Source organism: Kogia breviceps, chromosome 5, assembly GCF_026419965.1.
Source record: "Kogia breviceps isolate mKogBre1 chromosome 5, mKogBre1 haplotype 1, whole genome shotgun sequence".
In the NCBI taxonomy this organism is placed as follows: Eukaryota; Metazoa; Chordata; class Mammalia; order Artiodactyla; family Physeteridae; genus Kogia; species Kogia breviceps.
The window spans coordinates 64855974-64881125 of NC_081314.1; the positions used below are offsets into that span (position 1 = coordinate 64855974).

Genomic DNA, 25152 nt, shown 5'->3' on the forward strand with positions numbered 1-25152 from the left:
ATAGCTGTACTTATTTCTAGAACCGACACAATCTTACAGTAGGAAATCTCAGGAGAATCTTCTCCATCAGCAATGCCTTGGATTGAAATACACACAGAGCCCTGGCATTCTAAAGCTGACTTTTTCATAAAACATTTTTCTGGACTGGGAGTGTGTGTGTGTGTGTGTGTGTGTGTGTGTGTGGGTGTGGGTGTGTGTGTGCGCGCGTGCGTGTGCGTATCGGGGGAGGGGGATTATAGTCTCTTTTTCTATTTTATTTACCATTTTTGGTTTAAAAGAAAAAAAACAAGAGCATAATAAGTTGTCTGAATTTCTACATCATGTCTGGCATAGTCTTTTAGGGCCTTGCAATCTGGAGAGAGAGGGGAGGAGATTTATTTATAACCTTTGCCTTTTCTAAGTGGAGATGTCACAGGATTTCGGAAACTCAGGCAGGCTCTGAGTTTAGAAAGGGTACACATTCCTGTTTGCCAATAAATTTTGGGTTTTAAAATGGAAGACTCCATAGGTTGAGTACTCTGAGTTCTAGTAGTCTCAGAGTAAATTGGGGTACCAGATAATCCCTTCTCCCCTCCCTACCTATTGGTCTGAACATTTCCAGGTGTAGTGGGGGCGAGTGTTCCATTTCTGCCATGTCATAAGTTCCTCTGTGACCCCAGGTAAAATGGGAAGGGAATGATTTTGAGAGTAAGATTCTTTGACAATAATATAAGGTGAATGAATAAGAGATAAGCTGCAAGGGGTAGGGGGGGCAGGATGCAGTCATTACAAACCCAATTCATTCAGCTTTTCAGAACTTTTGTTGTGGGAGCTCCATTGACGGGGTTTTGAGCTGCCACTTTTCTCACATTATAAAGAACTGATCAGCGCCTCAGGGGGACAAGAAATACCGCTTAACTGTATAGTGATGGGGTCTTCTTTTAGAATCCTTACAAGAAGAAAATTAAACAGTGCCTTTGTGTGCACAAGGTTTACTTTTCAGCTGCTAACAGTTTATAGCTAACTGCTCCGAGATTGAAGTTTGACTGTGGTTTGATCGCCTGCTAGTTGGCACTGCTTATTTATTTATTTGTTGTAATTAAAATATTTTTTAATATTCCCCCCCCCCCATTTTATTTCTTGCTTTTGCAGAATTTTGCAAAACAGGTTCTTATATTTTGCTTTGTGGGAGGAATTTCCTTTGCCATGAGCTTTAGCAGAGGCTTGAGTTTACATTCTCCAGCACTTCCTCCCCCCCACCCCACCAGTATTGCCTTAAAATAATTTGCATCTCACTGTTTTTTATACTGCCTTTCCTTGCTCTTGGAGCAAAGGCTGCTTTTCAGGACAGCTACAAGTGAGATTGGGGGTGGCGGTTGATTTATTTCTTTTCGTTGCTTTCTTTTTTGACCGAAGTTGGAAGATGGCTGGATGGATTTCCTTAGGGACCTCGTCTATGTGGTGGATCCCTTAAAGACAGGAGAAGGGGGAGAAACTCTTGACCTTTACTATGAAAATATGGATTAAAGTCCAAAGGGAAACAGCTTCCGGAGTTCTAGAGTGAACAACTGTGGAAAGAGCTTTCCAAAGATAAGAAAATTGCCCAAACCAGAGAATTGGTTTAGTATCTTTCATAGTTATTTTCTATTACAAACTTTCCTTGAAATATGACCTCTGATATCACCCACTTTGTAACCTCTCTCTCTTCTGACGATGCTCTCCGGTTTTATAATTTTTGTTTTCAATTTATTTATGTTTGGCTTACTTGGATTTTAGGAAATAATGGACTCGACTTTCTTATTTTAACTAAGAGAAGAATTCTCTTTGGGTGGGTGGGTTACTAAGACAAGGCCACGATTTTCATTGTCAGAGAGCTCTCTTTATGTATGCGGGTCTAGATGGATTTTATTTTTATATTTTGGTGCAATGGTGATATTTCTGATTCAGTGAGCGGTGCACTCAGTTTCTCTTCAAAAGCAAATGGAACGTCCTCTCATTTCAGGACGCAAAGATATTTGCTACTTCTGGGATTTTGGACTTGAGATGCTTGCTCTACTTTGCAAAGAAGTGTCAGGTGATTTAAAAGGTCCAAGGAGTCGCTCGTTTCATTACCCTCGTCTGCCTGCATGTACAGAGTGAAATGTGCGCTATTAGTAAAGATTTCGGCGCCTTGAGCTATCTTTTGCTTCCGTACCCGGCCTTGGGTGCGGGGCGCGGCGCAGGACTGAGCGCGCGGGCCTCCCACCCGCTAGCCCTAGGGAGCGCGCCGCGCCCAGCGCCCGGAGCGGATGCGCGGGCAGATGGAAGCTGAGGCGGCCAAGCGCCCGGCGGGGGACCTGACGTCACCGCGGCCCTGGCCAAGGCCCCCATGGGGCTGCCTGGGAAGGTGCTGCGGAGGGCTCGAGTCCTCTCCGCCCGAACCCTGCCCAAACGGCCCGATTTCCTTTCTCGACCCTGGACCGTGCCGCGTCGGGCAAGTTTGCAAAGTCCCTCGCCCCTCCTGAGTCCTCTATCTCCTGTACCCCAGCCCTCTCCACGTTGACCTTCTGACGCCCAAGATGGTTCTAGGCCCCAAGCGTCCCAAATCAGAGGTTGACTGACTCACGTTCTGCCTTCCTCTTGCCTTTAATCTCAGACCCTTATTTTAAAGGGGTTATTTGTCCCTGTTTGGTGCCGAGGCTCAGCATGAGTTATCTCGCTCTTAGTCCTTCCCAGTGCCGGAGGCTGCGCATTGGCATGGCTGTGGGAAGCTGCAGGAGCTACGTGGGTTCCGCGGAATACTGCGCCCCTCTAGGATCAGAGTAGGTAGGGATGGGAGGATGCAGATCCTTCACTTCCCCATTTATAAAATAGGGATAATATATAGTTACCTCGCAGAAGATGAGTACAAAGCCACTGACGCTAAATAGGATTAATTAATAGCTATTACTTTTCTTACTGCCCATTGGAATTAGGAGCTAGGGAAGGCAAAAGCTTCTCATTTTAGACTCCAGAGATCAATACAGAAATTCGGGTTCTTCCTCTCCTTTCTGGTCTGGGCCGTGAAATTAGCCTTGTTCAGACTACCCTTCTTCCTTTTCCAGTGCCCTTCCTGGCTTAGGGTTCACCTAGGAAGTTATCCTGCAAACTTGCCACCCTTGGGCTTCTTCCTGAAGGGAGGGATACCGACATTCCGGGCAGGAGCCGCGCCCCCCACCCCCCCACAGAAGGCAGAAAAATAATTACTGTATTAAAAGGAGCGGTGAATTCTTCCCGAGGGTTCTTATCGCTGGCGGCCAGGCCAGAGCGGGACTGCGCCCCCATCTCCACCTCGTGACGTCAGGGTCTGCAGGGCCTCGGGGATGAAATGATTCGTTTGAGTGTTCCAGAAAGGGCAATGTGAACACTTTCAGGGGGAAGCCAGGGGAACTGGTCTCCATTCTCAGAACCCAGCTCCAGCTTTTGAGGCTACAGAGGCTGTCGCCCCTCAGCATAACCAAACACATAAATAGCCAGTCTTCACTACTTACATGGTCACGAACACAACACTCATCACTGTGTCACCTTGGCACTCGATATATTTATATAAATATAAATACATATTTATATATTTACATATATAGGTAAACAACTATATAGTTATTTGATTTGCTAATTAGAGTTTGTTGTGAGGTCTGAATGAGTTGATTTGGGTTTACATTTGTTTTGTTTTGAGACGATCAACAAATTACACTAAAAGCCTTTACCAAGTACACCGTATCTTTATTTTATTTAGCCCTGCATAAGTTTCAGTGGTGGATGGAGAATTGGACTCCCCAAAGTTTTCCGGTTCTAATATGGAGCCATGGTTAGGACAATTGCTTCTGGCTTGCCATTGCTATGCCATTTCCATTTTCTCATTCCTTCTCCACTCCTAATAATTTGTGTAGCTTTTAATAATCTTTTTAGAATCAAGAAAGAATTGCTGAGAGAACGCCTTGGAACAGTGATTTAAACTGTAGATAAGAAAGACATTTGGTCCGTGCACTCCATGTAAAATGCATAGAATTATTTGTTGAGTGAAAACCCCTGCATTTCTCAAGTTTTGTTTACGAATCGATTTAATTCATTGACTGCCCTTGCAATGGGAGGGGTTCTGGAAACTAAGCCTTATGTTCTGATATTGGTTCAGACTAATGATTTACTGAGAATTAGCCAATATTTCACATGCAGTCAGTTTAGTATCAACTCATATCCAGGTCGATTTGACTATCACACATAACTCAAGTCTGGGTTATTGCATAGCATTACAGTTTAATCAGTCTGAAATACTAAATGGCAAGCTTGTGCTTTCCTTCTGCTCCAAGTCCTCTTCCCTTTCTTTGTTTCCCCCTTACTCCCACATCCAAGGAAAATATCTTAAAATTAAGTTTTCCTTGTGAGAGTTTGTTTACTCCAACTTCCGTTAAACTAGGCTAACACGCTCTCATCAGCTTTCTAAACACTCTCATCGGCTTTGTAAAATGGTGCAAAAATGTCTTGGAGTCTAAGATGGCAAAATAAACCTGAGCATATGGGGGAAAGACATCGTTGTTAGAAAATTGATTTAAATGTTTAGCTCACACTTCAGCCTGATGCCTCCTGTACCACCCTTCCTTGCTTTGCTCACTGCCCGCCCCTGGCTCTTGGGTACCTCACTTCTATTAGCAAGCTGGTTCACCAGCATAAATAATGAATGCATTTCGAGCTGCCCTTCTGATAAGATAAATCAGGGGCTTTTCTCTTTTGCAAGTTTCTGCTTTCATTCCCATTAAAACTTCTCCATGCACCATGCTGCAGTGTCTTTCTGCAAAACTTACTCTGCCCATGTAAACTATGGAGGTATGTTTTCAATAGGAAACATCAGGTAATCTTTTTTTCAAGAAGCCTTACAAGTTAAGGATACAAAATATTTCATAGTTAGTTGTGTGAGCTTCCAAATTAGCTGCATATAAAGTATTTTAAGATTTTTTTGGCTGTCACTGGCTGGCAATACTCATTTTGTGTGTGTGTGTTGGTTTGAAAAGCAGGAAGAAATGTAATGAATTGAGTGCTGTCAGAGATGTCTTCTGTTTGAACAATCTGCGATGGGCTGAATGGCAGGGACTCCCTCATCCAGTGCAGGTGCAGTAGAGCTGGGGAAGGGGGGAGGGGGGCTCCCTCTGTTCAGTCAAAAAGCACCATTCTCCACAATAGACCACACACTGACAGCCAGCGTGACATCAACTCACACTTTCATACTTTTCCCCCATCCATAGTTCTGAGTTCACAAAGTGGCCATACAGTAGCCTTGGTTAGGTTCCTTTAATGAACATTTTGTGGCTCCATGACCAACATTGAAATCTGCTGAGCCCTGGGAGGAACAAATAGATTTTTAATCGCGAGTTCCAAATCAAAATGTATAGCCATAGATATTTAAAGTTAAGCTGGTCTCTCCACTCTCTCCCAATATCAATGCCCACAACAGCCCCCAGATGATCTGACAACTTTGAGTTAAAAGTTCTGAGATTTACTAGGTTCCAAGGCACTGTTTTCTGATATCTGGAGAGAGACTAAACAGGAAAGGAGGGAAGGCACGGATTTCGTGTATTTATTTAAATTTAAAAGAACCCTAGTATTTTATTGTGCTTCGTGAGAGGATTAATCCTGCAAATGAACGAACATTAATCTTGTGGAGTGGAGTCTGTCCCCTTTTGAATTGGTTTTACTGGGAGATAGAGAAGGGGGGGTAGGAAAGGCAGCAACTGTTCGAAAACTCTCGGCAAAGATGCGACCACTCTTTGGCTGCCCCACCACTGAAGGGCCGGACCTTGGGGAGATTTTACTGTACATCTGTTTAAACTCGGACCTCGGGGCCTCAAGTTTTAAATGGAGTTATTGAAGGAGGGAAAGCTACTAGAGAAACAATTCTTGTCAATCCCTTCCTGCCCCCATTCCCCACCTGGTTCCTACTCTTCTCCGCCCCACCCCCTTCTGACACTTCTTAATCTGGGAACCTAGCGTTTAGTAGAAAGAGGGAGGAAAGAAGGAGAAAAGGACCTTGCGGGCCAGGAAGGTTCCCCCACCGCCGCCGCCGTGCGGGGCGAGATCCCCACGGCCCTGCCACTGGCTGATTTCCCTCTGTGCTCGGACTTGCTGAAGCGTCGCGCCGAGGAAAATTGCTCCCTGTTCGCTCATTAAAAAACCATGTAACCATATACATTTTTCACCGCGGCAACAAAAATATCAACTTCCGAGCCCTCGGAGCAAAACCTTTATCATTCGCCTGAACATTGTTGTTCAGTGCGTGGGGGGCGGGAATAGGCAGACCTCCCAGGGCAGAAGCCACAGCTTTACCCAACTCCCGCCTCGGGCGTGGAGGCAAGGAGTCGGGAGTCCGGCGGGGCAGAGCGCAGGGCCAGAGGATTTGGTGTGCAGGGTGAATAGGGGCCAAGTTCTTTAAAACCTCACATAACACAGGAAGAGATGGGTCTTACCATCTCTGTGACGCCCTTTGCTTGTGACTGCAACCAGTTGCCCGTAGGCTGCGATGAGTATGCCCACGGCGCCTACTAAAGTCTGGGCCTCGGACGAGAGGCGTCTCCCTCCCCTCGACACGCTGCCCTCCACTGTTTGATAGCTGCCGCGTCTTCCGGCAGGTACACACCCACAATTAATCTTTCTTATTAAAGCCTCCATTCTGCACCCAAGGGGCGACTCAAACCTATTTAGATTTCCTTGGTTGGCTGCACAAATTTAAGTGGGCAAAGAGTTATAAACCTAATAATAACAGAGGGCGAGAGAGAGAGTGATTTGAGTAGAGAAGACGCAAGATTCACTAGGCGTGTAAAGATGCTGCGGGCCATGCCCTCCCCAGGCCCCCGCCTCGGGGTGCGCTCCAGGCTCCGGGAAAGGCAGCAAACCTCCCGCGCAGACACCGCACGCAACATCCATACGCACACCTACACCCCTACCCTTCGCTCACTGAGATTGCCTCTTCCGGATTTCTTACAAACCCCTCCCAGAAAGGCGGAATTCTCAGAGCATCCCAAACCAGGGAACTTCCAGAGAACCAGGGAAGGTTTGCACTGTTTGGGATTAATTGAGAATAATTAACACTGGAGACCGTTAATCACCACTTTGCTGCTCTCTCCCTCCTTTCGGGTCTGCAGCGACTGCCTCTCTTGCTCCGGCTGCCGGCGCGGGTGGGTTCGCTGGTGAAAGTGAAGACGTCGCGGTAGCTGTCACCCAGTTCGGCTGTACTTTTTTAAACGCTCGCATATTGTTTGATTACTAATTCGAGTTAATATGATCTTTATGGTAACATAACAGTGGATAATTGGCCTTTTTTTCTGAACAACAATGTAAATCACAATCGCTTTATTATTTAATAACGTCAAACGCTTCGTTGGATTGGCCCCGACCGAGAAGACCTTTTCTTTCTAGACAGTGTTGTGGAGGAAGAACAATGAAGATCTAATTGTGGAGATTTCATAAGTTGGCTCCCGTAAATGAACAGCTTAGATATGGAAGTTCCAGCAGATGTGGGCACTATTCGCCGTAGAAACTCTACCCCCAACCCCCAATGCATACAGCCCAAACACTCTATTGGAGGTTTTTTTGTGGTGGTGGTCCTCAGATCCTAGCAACTACCTAAATCTTCCAGTAGCAATTAGAGCTTTTATCGGGCTTGCTCTTCAGCCCTTTATATTGCCGATTTAGCATCAGGACATTGAGTCCACATACCAAATTAGCGCAACTCCTAAAGAGCCACAGCCACTAATGCGCCCCTTCGGTCACTTTGGTTGCTGGACACCGAGAGCACCGGCCTGGGGCTCTTTAAAAGTCTTATTTTGTTTTGATTTTATTTCAAAAAACGGATTCACCAACGCAGTGTCTTGGAATATACTTTTTCAGGCAGAGTTTTGCCAGGGGCACGAGCCATTATTTTGCTAATTGCTTGCAAGAGCGGACGAAACCCAGAGACCCCTCAAATGCAGATGGCAACGCTTGGAAGGAATGGGTCCCCGCTGCCCGAAAGAAAGATTAGTCACATTTGCCCCCAAAGCTTCAATTCTAATGGCTCTCCGTCGCGGCTCTTGCCGTAGCAGGAGGACGGCTGTCTCTGGGGTCTTAAGACTTCGGAGTTCTTTGCAAATGGGGAACCCTCACCATTTGGAATTCGGAACAAGGAGAGAGACTCTGAGTCTACGGCAGGTTTTGTTTTTGCGTGTGCCCGCCTCTCCATTTTATTCAACTTCTACTGCCTGTCGGGAGGCAGAACAATTCGCCCCCCCACCCCGCCCCAGGCCCCAGCCCCGCGCCCGCCCGCCCGCCTCGCTTCTAAGATAAACAGGAGGTGCGAAATGCTTCGCCTGCACACGCGCCCTCGGGGCCCCTCTCCCCTCATCCCCCGCGCACCGACTGTGCAGCTGTCCTCTGCCCAGACCTGGGTGGAGACATCCCCCCTTCTCTTCCCACCCGCATTTAAAAACCATCACATCGACGGTTCTAGAGTCATGTTCACATTTTTGGCCCCCTTCCAATTTCTTTCCGGTCCACTCTCCCCCTTTCTGAGAACCGAAAAAGTGACAAGGAGAAGAGTTGAGAAATTGAGAGAAGGCCATGGATTTTCAAAAGTTATCCCCCCATCCCCCCACCCCCACCCCCACCCCCGCCCTGTTAAAAGTGTATTTTACCACAAGGAGTGCATTAGGAAACTTTCCCTAACAGGACTTGGGCGCAGTGTTATTCTTCTCTAGGGGCCCGCAGGCCTCCCCGCCCCCGCTGGACAATGCGCGCTTTGAGGCGCGGTGGCCTGCAGGCAGCAGGAGACGAGGGGACTGGGCGGCCTTCCTCCAAGGGGCCCGCAGCTGGGGGAGCGCCGGGCAAGGAGCAGGGCCGGGGAGGCGGGCCACGCAGGAAGAAAAACCATGAAAGCAGCCCTCCACAGAGGCCCGCTTTAAGGACGGGAGGGCAGGGCGGCTGGGGAGGGGTATGTGAGAGGTTTTGCGCTTTGTTTCTTTCTTATCCCCCTCACCGCCCCCCCGCCCCGCCATCCAAACATTTTATTTCGACACAGAATTAGGCAGCCTAGGTTTTCCAACCCCCTCGCCCTCACTCTTGGGTACCTGGTCTCTGGTTAATAATATCTCAACCCGGGTCACTAACGCTCAAATCGACCCAAGCCTGGCCCTAGCCTTTCTCAACTCCCACTCCCCCCTCCCCGCTCGGGGTGCCAAGCCACAGGAAAAGCCCCCCGGCCAGGCACTCTGGGACGCTACTTTCTAGTTTGGGGTCTTTTTTTTTTTTTCCCGAAGAGAACACCACCCCCCTCCCCTCCAAGCAGCCTTAGGGTAGGACCTCTGGAATCAGCAGAAGCCCTCGGAGTGTTACCATATTGGTGAAAGCATTTGTCTGATCTTTTAAAACTTATACCAAACCGGGCGCCAGGGCCACGTGCTGTGCCTTCGAAACGCCGCCGCGGGCCCTGGCTTTCAGAGCCGCGGAAGCCTGGCTAGCGTGGAGCGGGCGCGGAAGCTACCGGCAGGGGTAAGGGGCCCGCGCTGCGCCGCAGGTCCGGCCGCAGCGTTGAGCGAAGCGAATTATCTGGAGCGTGTTTGATCTGGGGCTGCGTAATCAGCTTCTGCTTTATTTGTTTGTTTGTAATCTCATATTTAGCAAGCTGGGACGGTGGCAGCAAGGGAGAAAGGAAGGGATGGAGGAGGGGGCTTCGCAGTAACCACACCCCTTCCTAATGAGTTAATTTCCATATTTGCGCCTCCGGCATCTAGCGCCCTCTTTTTCCCGACGCTACCGTGTTGTTGAGTATTGCGCAGCGCAGACGCCTCCACTCTGGATTGAAATGAAAAGCTCCCGGTGGGAGCAGAAAAATGGTCTATTGATACATTCGCTCCGAGTGTTGCTTGATCTTGGCCTCACCGGCCACCAATTGTTCCCCCCACCCCAAATGGGGCGCACACGGATTGCCAAGGGCTCGCAGACACCCAGGCAGGCAGCAGACAGAAACTGACCTTCCTGCCTTTTCCCGTGCTCCAACTGTCCGACTCCCACGTCCCTTCCTTTTTACCCAACTCCAGATTTTTTTCTCTCTCTCTCAAGGTGAGGGCAGTAAGGGCAGGGTCGCATAGAAGGGGGGGATATAATCCCAAACGAATGAATCAAAAGTGAAAGTTTCAAAGTAGATCCCCGGTCCTGATCGAGAAAAGTAATGCTATCTTGCACTCGAGGGAGTATGCTGGCCCGAGTGTGCGTATATAAGAGAGGGAAGGAGAGAAACTGAGGTTGTGAAATTTGTCTGTACTCTGAGAGGGTTAAAAGTCGTGGCAAAGACAGTGAAGTTTTGGAAGACTCTCAGTAATAAACTCAAGGCGGGTTTCAGGTGCTTCTAACCTGGTTTCCTATACATTTTCGTGGTGAGTGTGCTCAGGAAATTGGAGAAACAGACTTTTACAATGGACTCACTACCCCCTGACCCCCATCACACCACCCTCCTTACTTTGCCGCGCGCGAACTAGGGTGTGGGCTCGGGCTTGAGCTCCAAAATAGCGTGGTTGTCAATTTCGAGCTGTAGCAATATCAAAGTGAACTGTCCCAAGTAACTCTTGTCTAGAAGCTGGGAAGAAGCTTAAGCAGCTCGCTTTAATGATGATTTGTAGCTCGGCAAGGGGCACGGACAGCAAACACCCTGCAGGTGTGTGCCGTAACACCACCATCCGGACTTGAATGTAGATTACTCTGGCGATCGTTTGATCGGCCCTTTGAAACCCTTTACAATTGCCTGTGACGAACGGCCAGTCTCAGTTTTACTCTGAATAATGCCTTGAGGGTAAGTCCTTCAGGCTTTTAAAGAGCGCCAGTATTTTTTTTTTAAGAATAAAAAAAGAAAAACTTTCGATTTTGGTTTAGACATTGTCAACTTTGAGTCGCTAACAAGCATCACTCAAGCTATTCAGTACTTAATGACCGTTACCTTTGCTGTCTTACATATACAGACATACATATACATATATATATATGAAAACGAAGTCATTAATTTTGTCTTCTTTGGTTCCAAACTGCCCTGCCTGTTTATAGATGTTGGTGTGAATGTTTATTATAAACCTGCATTATTATTATTAATCCCATTGTTAATCTTGTCTTAACTCCTTCTGTATTGTCTCTGAATTGTATCTGTTTGGGCAAGTGGGAGTTTAACTTAAACATTAAGACTTTCCAAAGTAAAACTCTGTAGTTTAACCCTCACCAACACCTTCGCACCAACCCCCATCACCAAAATGAAAAAGGTAGTGCTGTTCAACCTTTAATATTTACTTAGACTGTTTACATAAGAGGAGGAAAATGAACTTTTGTCTAAAATGTGCAACAAGCGGCACTTTGATTTCATAAAATACATGTCAACAATTGCAAGAGCTTATCCAACTAGGGTAGGGGGTAGAGGGTGGGAGTGCAGTTGAATTAAAGGCCCATTCCTGCCACTTCAGACTACAAAGGGTTACACATAAATAAGTGCCACATTTGCCTATTGCAAAAGTTTCCTCGGTGCTTTCTAAGTCACAACAGGGGAGGGGGAAAGCTGTCGTTTATTATCCAGCTCTGGGCAGGAGCAGACCCCAGTACCACGAGGCTCTTAGCTTTGGCCGGCAGAAGAGGGGTAGCCTTTCAACAGCAGCCCCCTTTGTTCTCCTGATCTCTTTCCCAATTTCAAGCTTCACTTGCACATCCCAAGTTTGTGTGTTAATGACGCTATTACCATCTGGCTTGCCCTACTTTCCAAAAGATATAAATCTCCTAGCTCCATTGCCTGCATTATCATTTAAGTGCCACCATAGCCAGAAGAAAAAGATGCTTTCAAGACTCCAGATTCTCTTGCACTGACTACCCCTGGCATGACTCTTCCACTATATTTATAGACTATACATTGGGTGCAGGAGAGCCCCTTGAGAGACCTGATTTCTCTAAAAGCTGTCCCTCCAAGCCAAGGAAGGCATGCTACTGGGTGAAAGGAAGGCTTCAAATAAATTTCCCCTTAAAATATTTTTGTTTTGTTTGCAGCAGGCAGATCATATGACCCGACATAGTGTTATGTGCCTGTGCCTTCCTTTCTCCCGATTTAGGTTTGTAAAAAGTCGTGGAGCAACTCCCAGACATCCAAGATGTGCCACTCTTCTAAACCCTATTTTGAGTGGGAGAATAAACTGATCTCTTTATGGGTGTGGAGATAGGGGTGAAGGGAGAAAAAAAAGCCCCGTGAGGCAACTTTTGAGAGCTAGGCCAACTGCATCCCTTCTCTAAAACCCTTACTTTTATAGTACCTGCATAGATGTGTACATGTTGTGGGATGTACATACCTCTAGCTATAGGTCTAGATCTACCTCTTCTCTCCTAGGTAATCAGTGATTTGAGTGTTTTGATCACAAAAGCTGAGAAACTACAACAAAAAGAGTTGGGCTGGCTTGTGAGTGGCTCCACAATGACGTCATTTATCAGGCCAGGTCTGAGTGAATAGAGCTGAGCAGTCTGCCTCTACGTGTGTGGAGTTTAGGCTCAGGCCACTAGCTGATTTGAACAGCTCATTTCCCTTTGAGGGCTTCTACTGTTTGTGGCCCTAGACAGCCATATCCAGGCGCATCTCTCTCCTTGTGATGTACTCTCTCTCCTTCCCAATGCTATCTTCACAGAGGTGAGTTCCACTAAAATCAGCCAACCCCACAGGCTGGAAGTGGAATTGGAAAGGTGAACTTCCCAGGTTCCTAGGAGAAGCTCTTAAAATCATCAGGATTTGATCAGACCCCTGTCCCTGTCTCTTAAAGAAAATCTTATCAGACAGAGAAAGTATCTTTAATAAAATACATTCTTCTTGAGGGATGAAAAAAATCACCTGTAATATATTCCTAATACTTTGATCTGAGCACAGAAGGTACCTAAAACAGTGATTAATTTATATCACATCAGTGTGGCTGTTTGCATGCAAAAGCCGCTTTTTTTTTTCCAGTTCACTTTCCTGCTTTTTCTCCCCAAACTCAAAAAAGATCTTATTTAGAAATGTGTATCCCTATTTTTTCCTTTTGAGAATATTATCAAGTTGATATGAACAAACTGCAGAGGATATACCATTTAAGTAAGATGCACTTTTAATCACTGATCATTAAAATGGTTATGTTAAATATACTCAATTACATGCATGACTTAACTCTAACAGTACTTTCTATTCTCCCAGCTGCTCACGTATTCCTTAACGATAGTCTGCGGTAGAAACTTGATTATGCTGAATTCATACATTTCGATGGATTTCATCAGCCTAATTAATGCCTCAGTGTGGTCCTGGGGTCTGAATGAACCCTTTACCATGTTTGAGGTTAAAGGCAGTATTGGAATGTAGAAGGTTTTTCTTTCTTAATTACTCATGAGGTACTTTGGAATTCCACTAAGCAAGGTAGGTAGCAGTTGTTAAACATAGAGCAAAACAAGGACACCCATCCCCATCGCAGATAAATGAGGCTAATCCCTCATCCTTACGTCCACGTCAGTATTTCTGGATTTGATAGACAATCTCCAAATATTTAGTGAAGAGGAAGTTACCACCTGTCCATTGTACCTTAAAACTATGCTAAAAAGGAAAAGTTGAACATAGATTTATAACTGGTAGCTAAATAAATTTCCTTTAATTCATCAAGGCTGTCCCTACTCCCCGCCCTTCTTCCTGCTCCCATAACTTTCAGACGACTTTCCCCCTCCATTTCAACTTTCACGTTTCCCAAGGAATCACTCAAGGCCAGTGTTCCTGAGAAACTCCAGTCACCCCCCGTGTGGGTAACTGCATTCAGTCTTTTCAGGTGTAAATTAACATCTGAATACATCTCAACCTTACTGACCCTTGCTACCACCATCGCCATCCGGGCCTCAGCAGAGTCTCAGCTAATCTGCACTGCCACAGTTGGCAGGGCAGTCTGAGGTTGGATTTCCCAAACCCCACCCCCAACAAAAGGACCAAAAAGTGCTCGTGTTGCCTATGAGAACAGTACTGATATTTGTCCATGTCCAATGAGACACCTGTGGAAGAATATCATTTAAGACATATTTTCTTGGTGGTCAAGGAAAGAAGTGTACAGAAAGAGAAAGAAAAAAAGAGATGGTGGCATCTTTAAGAAATGTCCCAATTTGGACAGGTGAAACTTGAAACATTTACCTCACTTTGAATTCCCAAGGACAAACAGTCCATGCCAGAAGAACTTCCCTCCAGCAGGGGATCCACTGACTCAGATCCTAGTGGCAGCAGGGCAACATCATACCTCAACATCAATATGAGTGAACAGGAAGGATTTGAGATCTATAACCAAATTACCACCTTGGAACTTTGGGCTGTTATGCTAATGCAATGACTTCTGTAGTAAGAGTATATTTTCAGAGTTGGAAATTAGCTTTTTAGAACGCTTTGTGTAATGACAGACATTAGACAGAAGAGACAAATGTGCCAGCAATGGTGGCACAATACTCCTGGCAAACACCCTGGACCATTTTAACAGATAAATGGAGACCCAGATAGTATGTTCGTAAAATTAAGCTGAGAGTGAGTTTGGGGAACTGGGTGAAAAAACAGGTGCAGCTAGAACACTGCAGTGGTGAAGATGCTCTTGCTATACCCCCTTTTTCTCTCAGAGTAGCACCATGCATTGCTCAGTCCTTTGGGGTGGATGCCTAGGTAGAAAAAAGAGAAGTATTACATAAATAGCACTGCGAACAAATAGTTCTTCCAGCTCATGGTTTGTGTGCTCTTAAGTTTAGATTGCAGAGAGTAAGGGAAAGAAATATTTTCTGTGTGTGTTGCGGGGGGGGGGGGGGGGAATGGAGTTGGGGGGTGTATGAAAGCATAGAGAGAAATTGAACAACTTAACAGTTTAGAGCCATGCATACACTGGGGTTGTCTAGTACGTCTCTTGTACCCAGAGTATCATATCTCTGCACTGTGTGATTAAGAATTCAGGCAAATCCTGAAGTTTCTGGCATTGACTTCATGTGGTTTATGTCTTAAGAATCAAGGACAAAAAAAAAAAAAAGAATCAAGGACAAGATGGTTTAGTGCACCACATTTCTAAGTAATAATAATAATAATAATACTCTCCAGTGTATAGGTCTGGGATAGGATCAGTCATTTCTCATAATTGTAAACGAGGTAAATTCACACACTGAAAAAGTATCCAAGAAGAGAACTCTTTTCATCAGTTATCTGGATGTCCTTAATGGACATCAGAGCTCCGTCAATCCCAGCCTGGTCATTGTGTGCCTAGTTCTTCCCCTCCCCGTCCCCTGCTCCACCCATGTCCCCACCCACCTAGGACAGTTACTTTGGAAATAAGTGACTTGGTTCCTGGATGGGTTTTCACCCCTTCTGCATGACACAGGTTCCAAATGTCAACTTGCAGCTATGGAGAAGCCTGTGAACTATGATAATGGATAAACTCTACTGTGTTAGCAGTCCCATTTGGGGCTAGTGCAAGGTTGCCAAGACAAAGTCTGAATGACTTGGGGGTTTCTGAGAACTTGTAAAATGAGGCCAATTTGAAATGTTGGCACTGAATGCTGAGCTTTTTATAATAGCCCACGTTGTCCCATTTTCTTCTAGAGTTGAATAGGAGTAAAATACCTGGCTTGATGCAGTGGTTCTCTGATGACAAATGAACTAATTAGAGGTGGCATTTCTTAGTTCATCCCAAAGATCTTAGCCGTGGTAGATGTGGGAAACGCAGGCTCCAATAGCTTTAGTTTTAGAAAGGACAAGTTTTACGCCTTCATGCTTTGAAATTATAAACAGAATTTGTCTCACCTAGCTTGCTACTGTCTGATCCCTGTAGCACTTTTCTCTGTATAGGTGGGTCCAAGTAGGCTAAGGGTAACTGTACTATTTAATACGTCAGTTCACTGGCAGAGCAAATCTATGAATGAGATTACCTTTCACTTTTGGTGCGTAAAGGATTCATAGTATGCCAAGGTCATGAGGCTTCTTGGCAAGGTTCTTGTGAGATAAATTAACCTTTTAATCACATAATCTAATCTATCAAGTGGGGTAGATTCCACAGTAGGTCCACCCAGTACTAGGTTTTTTTTTTTTTTTTTTTTTTTAATGCCAGTGGTCAAAGAAGTCAGTGAGTTAAAAGTACTACATCGAGGATAAAAGGGGAGAAAATACAGATAAGGAAGGATTACATCTTCTTCATGCTCTCACATGATATGGCAGCATGTACGTGGCAGATTGTAGAGAGAAGGCCAAAATGCAACTGGAGACAGTGACATTGAGGCAGAGAAAGAGCTTGCTGGAGATTATGGGTTCCTGCTACTTATGATCAGATGCCATTCAGTTACTTTTGAGCTGAAGGATTTATATACTGCAGAAATCCTGATCACATTGATGGTAATGATGTAGGTCTTCAAAGGATGGGTGTTGAAGTTGTTGAACATTTAGTTTCAGATTTCAACTCCAAAATCCAAATCTGAATTGCTCATTGGTTCAGGGAGGGAAATGCCTAATTTGAAATTGTCGTAAGCTCTATGAGAACAGACAGACTTAGATGAGGTTAGAAATAGCTTTGAATCCCAGATCCCAGTACTCTTATACTACTTGATTATAGAAGAAAAAAGGAGCACCTGGTCTCCAACAAGGAGAGAAGCCTATCTGAAATATCTCAGCAGGTCCATCCTTAGCTGATCATAGAGACCACTGACATTTAAGCCGTCTGGGTAGTTCTGGTCTCGTGTCATCCAAACGGCACATTTTTCAAACTCAGAAGTGCCAGATCGTGTTATTTCTGTGGCAAGGGGTTGCTTAGGATCTGTGACAGCTGAGTTTTTCCTATTGATTATATGACAATGCAGTTCATTTATAGAGTTCAGGGAAATGAAAAAAGCTTCCAGTTTAACAAGAAGACCCTTAATTCAAATGCTGTGTTGTATTTAAATGCAGAAATCAAAATTCAAGTTGGAGAAAGTGAAAGAGTGAATTTAACTGTGAACTCAAACTTTTACAGCTAAATCAACCTCCAAGGAGGTCTGTGACTGATAATTGAATCTGAAGCCATATGATTAGGTGACTGGTTTGTAAACAAACCACGCAAGAAATCATATCTTACATAGAGAATTCATATTTAGATCAGTGTATGTGTTTCAAGTTGCTCCTAAATTTAAAACACATAGTGAATCCAAAACGTGAAAAACAAATCAAAGGGCACTCTGGTGAATCCGTTGTGTGGGGGTACTGGAGACGGGGGTGAGTTGTTGATAGAGGCACTAACATGCAAACATTCTGAAAGATCTTTTTCAGATTTACCTTAAATTCTAAAATGATTTAATATGCACACATTCTTCCAATGCATCCACAGGTGAAAATATCATTATTATTTCTCTTGAGCCTTAACTCCTAATGATTTTATCTGTCGCAGGATACAGACAGGCTTGCAGAAGTAACTAGACGTCCGACACACGCCAAAGTCTTGCGGGCCCAGGATTTCAAACAAAAGAAAACTCGGGTAACGTTGACTTTAAATCAAGGGCGCTTGAGACGTAGAGACGCTCACCCAGCGGGTTAATTGGAGGAGAGGGAAGAGAGAAGCTCCTCCTGCAGTCTGTATGAGTCACGGGAAGAAAGAGAGCCAGAGCTGGAGCAGGCGGGTGGGAGCCCAGCGGGCCTGCACTGCGCGCGCTCCCTGGTTCGGGGGCGGTGTGGTGCCGGGCGGGGGCGGAGCGCAACCTGGGAACCGCGGACCCGACTGTGACCCGCGCCTTGCCCACCCGTTCGTGCGTCTTGCTTCTTTATTGCCTGCAAGCCGTCCTGGAAGTTGAAGTCGCGATTATCGACAAGTTGTCAGCCCGAATTTGTCGCTAGCAGTAACTTTTGGTGGCGTTTCACTCTCAGGTGCTTGAGTTTTCGGATGAGGAAACTGGTGGTGGGCGAGCACTGTCCTGTGTTCTGCTTCTGATTTCCACGTGGCCCAGGCAGGCTGAAGAAGGAGAAGGAACGTTAATCCGACTGCAGTCCCTCCAGCACACAAGCCATGGGGATCCAGGGGAGAAGACTGGTTTCATGTCCTACAAAACTCTCCCCTTCTCCCGAGGTCCTTCACAAAAGGGTCCCTCATCTCCATCTCCCACCCCCACCCCCCAAATGTGTGTTCTTGGGCCCACAGGTCATTTTGGCAACCTGGGACTAAGTTATGGTTTTTTTGTTTGTTTTGCTTGCCTTTTCCTTTGCGTTTGTGGGTGTGGATGTCTCTCAAACACCCAGAGCCAAGGCCCTCACTCTAAACTTGAACCCTTCACCTTTGTGTTCCTCTTCTTCCCTTCTTCTGAGACTGGTGGGTGCGGTGGCCAAGAGGCAGCCTTTCCTGAGGATAGAGCAGCTGCTGTGCCTTGCCCCTCTTTTCTCAATCATTAAAATTCAATTTCAAAATTTCTGTCTTGAACAATTTCCTAAGGAGCCCCTGAAGGATGCCAAAAGAGTGGGCCCCTTTTCAAGTGGTCGTGTCTCAGCAGAAGGCAGGCACTGGCCAAGTTGCCCTAGGCTGTGCCCTTCTGGAGCAGTGCAGTGGATAGTGTCTAAAACAGAGTGCTGTGCCCACCTGGACTGAGGGAACAGGTCTGGCAAAGTCTTAAGGCAGGTCAAGAAGCTGGGGAAGGCAGCCAGCTTTTCCGTCATCCACATTGTCCCTGGAGCACAGCCTGGTTGGTCCTGGGGGTGGAGCTCAGAACCAAGTGGGAAGTTCTCACTCCCTAATCTCACAATTCCTCACTTAATTTCTTCACTAGCCTCTCATCCTTGATTCAAAAAAAAAAAAAAAAAAAAAAAGTATATCTGAAAGTTCCCTTCTGCTAAGGAGTTTCCCTTAACAGCTCTTTCTCCTTTGGGTGAAGTCTGCTTCTGGGAAAAGGGGAGAAGACTAAAGTGTTTTGAGAAACAAAATGATAGATGCACACACATAATGTGGGGTAGGTAGGCGAACTTCATCAGGAGCCTGGAGTAGCCAAGCAAACATTCTTCTGACCCAACCTCAGAGTTGTATTTCACTCCCTGCTCCAAAACATTAACATGTAATTAGTACCCAAAATGCCTCCCTTAACTAACACCCATTGGAACCTATGGAAAGGATATAACATTTCTTTGAAATTCTAGATAGGAGTTAAGGACCACCTGACTCCTATTGCCTTCACCTCTTAATCATACATAACTGTCTTCCTAATTTACCAGCCTCCTTCCCTATAAAAACCCCTCAGCATACCTCGTACTTTTTCTCTTCCCCTTAAATTCTTACCCCTTACTCTTTTTCCTTCTGGGGCCCTGAGCCAGATTCTCAGAATTAAATCATGATCTTCTCCCAAATGCCATAACAAGTTAGAAGGGGAGTTTGGGGATTGCAGTGAAAATACATGATATAGAAAGTAAATTTTATAGTTGAATGCAGTTGACAAGTGGCAGTTTGGGGTATCAGCAATGAATTCCCCATTTTTCTACAGGCCTCTTTTTACTTCATTTTTAGAATCCACTGGTCCTAATAGAAACAAGTTAAAACTGAACTAAATTAGAGAAATATTAAAGAAAGACCAGATTAATCCCTTTCTGGACTGGCAGCCATCGAGTCTTACATAGCTCCTGGTTATTTGGATAGACTTTCATACCACTGGAAGCTTAGACTAACACCAAAAGCCCTGCTTCTCAGTATTTAATTATAAACCTGGCAGAGTGGAGACTGTACCAATTAAAAGAAAATCAATCAGTGCCTGTTAACCATAACAAATCAGTAAAAACAATTAGCTGGAGAAATTTTTTTTTTTTTTTTTTTTGCAGTACGTGGGCCTCTCACCGCTGCGGCCTCTCCCGATGCGGAGCACAGGCTCCGGACGCGGCTCACAGGCCCAGCCGCTGTGCAGTATGCGGGATCCTCCTGGACCGGGGCACGAACCCACGTCCCCTGCATTGGCAGGCGGACTCTCAACCACTGCGCCACCAGGGAAGCCCTAGAGAAATAATATTAACAACATACCCTTGTTACCAAAGTTCCTGAGAATTTTGAAGCTTCCTACTGCACATATTATCATACTGTTTCACTACCTGATTTTGTGGAATTTCTGCTTGTGTGGTACCTAAAGTTGTTTCCTGGAAGTGTAACTTGAATGAGTTTTACAATCATTTTATACCATAGTTCCAGAATAACTCTGTCTTCAAGGCTCTGAATAGGTCTACTGGTATGGGCTTTTAATATCCTTTCTGCCAGTGAGAAGGCCACAGATTGTAGTGGAGAACTCACTAGGCTAGAAGTGCTGGGCAAGATCTAAGTTCCAGTTGAGGCATGTAACTAATAATGTGTAAGGAAGGAAGTTTATGTTCCTGGCTTCATATTTTACATACGTAAAGGAAAGAGATAGGACCAGATAATCTCTTAAATCCCTCGAAGTCCCTGAATTCTGTAGTTCTATAACAAACTGGTGAATTTTCAACATAAGAGAAGACCCAGGTCTATGGATCTTCTAAATATCTATTTCATTGTCCTTTCAGTAGAAATTTATGCAGAAAACTGACAAATGATTTTTGGTCTTTTGCTGGGAGAGATCCTAACTTTGACTTGAGGGAACCAAACTAAGAGACTTGGCACTCTTTTCTTACATACAAATGAACCAGTGTCTTATGTTTCAACTTCTTTTCCTTTTCAGATCCAACTCGTTTCACTCAAGATAAGGTTTGTGGTTTAGGAGATTCTGGTCTGGCTTGCCTCACTTTAAGACTTCTATCATCTCTTCAAAACCTGAGGAGGACCTCATTTCCTGTTTGATAGTTCTTCATGCTTTGCCAGCCTCCGGGTCTTTAAGGAAGCTTGCCAAGAGCTCCCGTCTGGGAAGGACAGTCTGAGTTCATCACAGAGAATGAGCTGGCACCACAGTTATAGTGACTCACCAACCTCATTGCCCCCTTTGCAATGGCAAGAACCACACTATCTAATTGAAAGACCTGTGTTTTAGCAAAGTGCAATTGGATCACATGGCAAAAGCATCTCAAAATACATCTCCAGTCTTTCCTTTCACTGGATGTTTTAACACAGGACAAGAAAGGAAATTATGTTCTGAATTATATTTTGGGTTTGTTTTTTTTTTTGAAATTAAGATTAATTAACAGATACTTGGTTTTATGTCCATTCTGTTCTAGGAATTTAGTGGTGATTACAAAGCAATGAAAATAGGTCACAGCAAAATGAACATTCAAGATTAGGTTAAAACATTCCTCTGAAATTTCAGTATTCATTTTTGGAGTGTCAGTTACTACATTTCTGTAATTCATCATTTTTTCTTTCTTGGCTTAGAGTCAAGATGAGAAATGATATTTAGACCAAAGACATTGTTTTGTTACCTACCCACCGCTTTTTAAAATGCAAACCCACCCTCCCCTCACCAATGCTTAATTATTGGTGTGTGCTTATGTTCACACACAGACACACCCACACAAGAAGAGTTGCTGGAGAAAGTCCTTTCAAGACTTCCAGGACCTGGGTCATGTAAGAGGCAGATGAGAAAATTAAAGGAGGGCCACAGCAGTAGCAACACTAAGAGTCAATTATTTCACTTTACAAAAACTCATTATACAGTACACAGACATTTTTTTAAAGGCAAGTATTATTATAATTAAATAATATCATACTTCTAAATTATTATGATTCTCATCTAATTTCGAGTCACATATAGGAGCCATTTAAAAGTATTGTGCATTACAATCTGTCACCAAAAATCAACTTGTAGAGTTTTATAATGTGCATAGGTTTACCCCATGGGGAATTAAATTTTAATTCATGAGTCTTTCCATTGTTGTGGAACTTTAGGACAAGATAGCATTTGGTATTAACATAGAAGAATATTCTATGGCTTTTTTTCACTTTAAATTGCTCTAAAAGAAACTGAACCTTGATTTTTTTCCTCCTAGTGTTCTTCTGTTATATTATTTTCATGACATTGTTTTTAATGTAAACATTATTTTATTAAGTCATTTGGTAAAAATTTTTAAAACTATATAATAATGGCCCCTTGTTTTTCTCCTAATTTTATTATTTCAAGTCAAGCAAAAATGGACACTTTTCTCTCAGGAAAAAAAGTATCGAGTATGTTTTTGACACAAAAATGATTATTTAGTTAGAGTATTTTTCCCCTACTAAATTAGCATTTATGGTGGATCTTATTTCAAATCTGATTATTCTCAAAGAAAGGCAGACAGATATCAGTATTTCCAAGTAAATGAGGCTGTTTAAAAAGTATTTTAATACATTATTCAAATTGTTGTCAGCTATTGTTTTTTTTTTTTTTAAAAAAAGCAGTATCTGTTCCAAATGTGAATTTGATTTTTGAAAGACCTTACATATTCCAATTTCTTTAGGACAGCAGAGGAGATTAAAGTCATAGATAATTTAGAGCTCCTTCAGTTTTTTCCTTTTTTTTTTTAACTTTAACTGTGATAGGCATTTCTGCAAGGTAGGTTTTAACATATTTTTTTCCTAATTTTTTTTTTTTCCTCCTTTCAGTAAGAAGGATAAGCTTTTAGAGTACCCAGTCACCGTGGTAACTGCCAAAAAAATTCTCCTGAAGTTTGAAGAGGTCAGCTAGCAGGGTCAACAACTCTGGCCTCTCTCTGAGCTCGGTCTAGCATGCCCCAGCCTGCAGTTGGAGTGTCAGGCCAGATCTGACCCTGGGAGGTGGACTATTCCGGCTCTGATATAAATTTTTTGAGTCAGTTCATGGCCTGGACTCTCCAGGTGGCCTCCAAAATCGATTTTGACCCCCTGACCCTGTCTCATGGAGGCATAGCATCCACCCTAAGTAAGGATTTAGCCAAGAGTGACAGCTTTCCACTGAGTGTTATTGGGGACAGTATAAACAGTTTGGAAAGCAAGTAAGGAGGTGTGAATGCTAGAAATCATTAAAAGCACATTAAAAAACAATTAAAATTTTTTTCTTTGCTTAAAAAAAGTTTAAAATGTATATTTCTTATATAATTCCTATGTGATTTGTAGGATTTTTTAAATTAAAGAAGAGTTTTGAATATAAATACTCAAGGAACCACACATCTTCATCCTTTTATATACTTTGTTACAAATATGCAAATAAGATAGCCTGACTTGCAACAAAATAGGTACAGCAGGGATGTTACATGTAGGGAAAAGGGAAGCTAGTTGTTAAAATACATTAAGAGATAAAGAATTTCAAGTATTTTATTTTTTTCAAGTATTTTAAATATTACATTTCATGTGCTTGTGTCTTGAACTGTTTAAAATGTGAAAATATGGAACCTTAAAAAGAAACAACCACCACCTGAATGAAGATAAACTTGTGCTTCACTTTAAGTGCCTTGCTACTTTGTAAAACAAATAGCCAATACATTCATTTGAATATAAATGAGATAAAAATTATCAGTAGGGAAAGACAGATCTTATAGAGCTAAAGAGGAGAAAACAATAAATTAATAGTGTCTCTGAATTAACTTTAAGTGTTTTCAATAGTTTAAGATATCAGAAGCTTGGAAAATAATGTGTGTAAATCATCAGTGATTCTTTTTCCTTCTTTTTTTTTTTTTTTTTTTTCCCCCAGGATGCCACCCTGAAAGTTTTATTTTCTCCAGGAAAGTAGAGTTCTCTTTGAGAGTTCTAGCCTGTAAACTCAGTATGTAAATGTGGTCATCAAGCAAGACGGAACTGCGAATAGGGAAGATTTTGGACGTTTCTCTTTCTTAAAATCCTTCACAGTATTCCTTCTTCCAGTGGCACTTTGCTCAAAGTTTCCCCCATTTCCCAGCTCTGCTGAAATGGCTCTGAAGCAACCCTGCAGTAGCTAAACTGATTGTACTGTGAAGTTGTTGAGATGGCATTTCATCCGAATCCTTTGTAAAAATTAGATTTTAAGTAGGGGTGAATGTCTTTTCGGGGAGAGGGAACAAGGGAGAGTGGAAGAAGAGGGGGAGGGGACTGAGCAGTTTATACACATATATACTCTTTGTGTTTGAAGGCCTCTGTGTCTTGCCTTCTCACTATGTTAAATCCCTATTATAAAACTTATCTTCACAAAGCCTATTATAGTATTCTGAGAACAAATTGGACCATGAATAACTTAGTTGGAAGTGCAGATTATTTTCTACTCAGGGAAAGTTAGAGATGACAACAGCTTAGCTAAAAGAATAGTGATTAATCTTAAATAGATGGATTTCAAAGTTTCACTCTTGATGAAGAATACCTTTTATATTTCCCCTCTTCAGACTCATGTTTCCACTTTCTTTGTATTAAGAATTGTCCTAGTGATTACATTGTCCACCTAATACAGCATGGCTCTAACTGTAGATCCTTTCCTTACAGGTTGTTAATCTGAGAGGTGACCAGAAGACACTCTACTTCCTATTGGTTAAATGTATGTTTTCAAAGTGGTACCCGTGCTTAGACATCAAACTCACTGTTAGGAATGATATGTTGCATAAATCATAATTTCTCAACTAGATAAAATTATTACTTCAAACATCTTAAATTTGTTTAATGCCCTATAGCTTACAAAGCACTTCTCAGTTCATAATTTTGTTTGATTCTTAGAATAATGTTATGAAATAAATATCATTAATCCCATTTTACCAAGGAAGAAGCTAAGTCATTGGCACACTGTGATCCAGCTGATAGATGGAAGAACTGGGATACTAACTCAGATTTTATAGCTTCTGTTTCAAGTGATTAAACTATAGCAATAGGTTTTTAAATTTTTTATGTGTTCTATATCCCTGAAAACCAAGATTTTGTATTAAAGAGCAAAGTTTTTGTATTTCACAAAAAAGTTAAAAGACACTATTTTAAAAATTCTATTCATTTAGAAGTGAATTTTGCTAATTATTGTTTTCCTTTGTTTGTGTGTGTCTATCTATCTATCTATCAATCAATGGTCTTTCAGAGTTAATCTCTAAAAGTCAAACAGGGGCAGCCCTATATAAATTAAATAACTACCTGGAATTTTTAAAATGTACATGAAAACCATGAATAATACTATAGGTGAGGTTTCCCTTCTAGTGTTTTTTTGTTTTGTTTTTTTAGCTCTATTGAGATATAAATGACAAATAAGATTGTAAGATATTTATTTATTTTTTTATTTTGCTGTACCCGGGCCTCTCACTGTTGTGGCCTCTCC

General features: G+C 43.4%; 1 long non-coding RNA gene across 14 annotated transcripts in view; it reads left to right on the top strand.

Annotated features, from left to right (window-relative positions):
- The window catches only part of LOC136794244 (uncharacterized), a 692340-nt gene extending 671255 nt beyond the window's left edge, over positions 1 to 21085 (top strand). For 10 of the 14 annotated variants that reach the window (XR_010840677.1, XR_010840678.1, XR_010840683.1 and 7 more), the window contains one exon: positions 17409 to 18415. This is a non-coding gene — a long non-coding RNA (uncharacterized lncRNA). Of the gene's footprint in view, positions 1 to 17408; positions 18416 to 20670 lie in introns of those variants that run through there. The other 4 variants (XR_010840687.1, XR_010840689.1, XR_010840688.1 and 1 more) reach the window with 3 other exon arrangements.
- The last annotated feature ends 4067 nt before the right edge of the window (positions 21086 to 25152 follow it).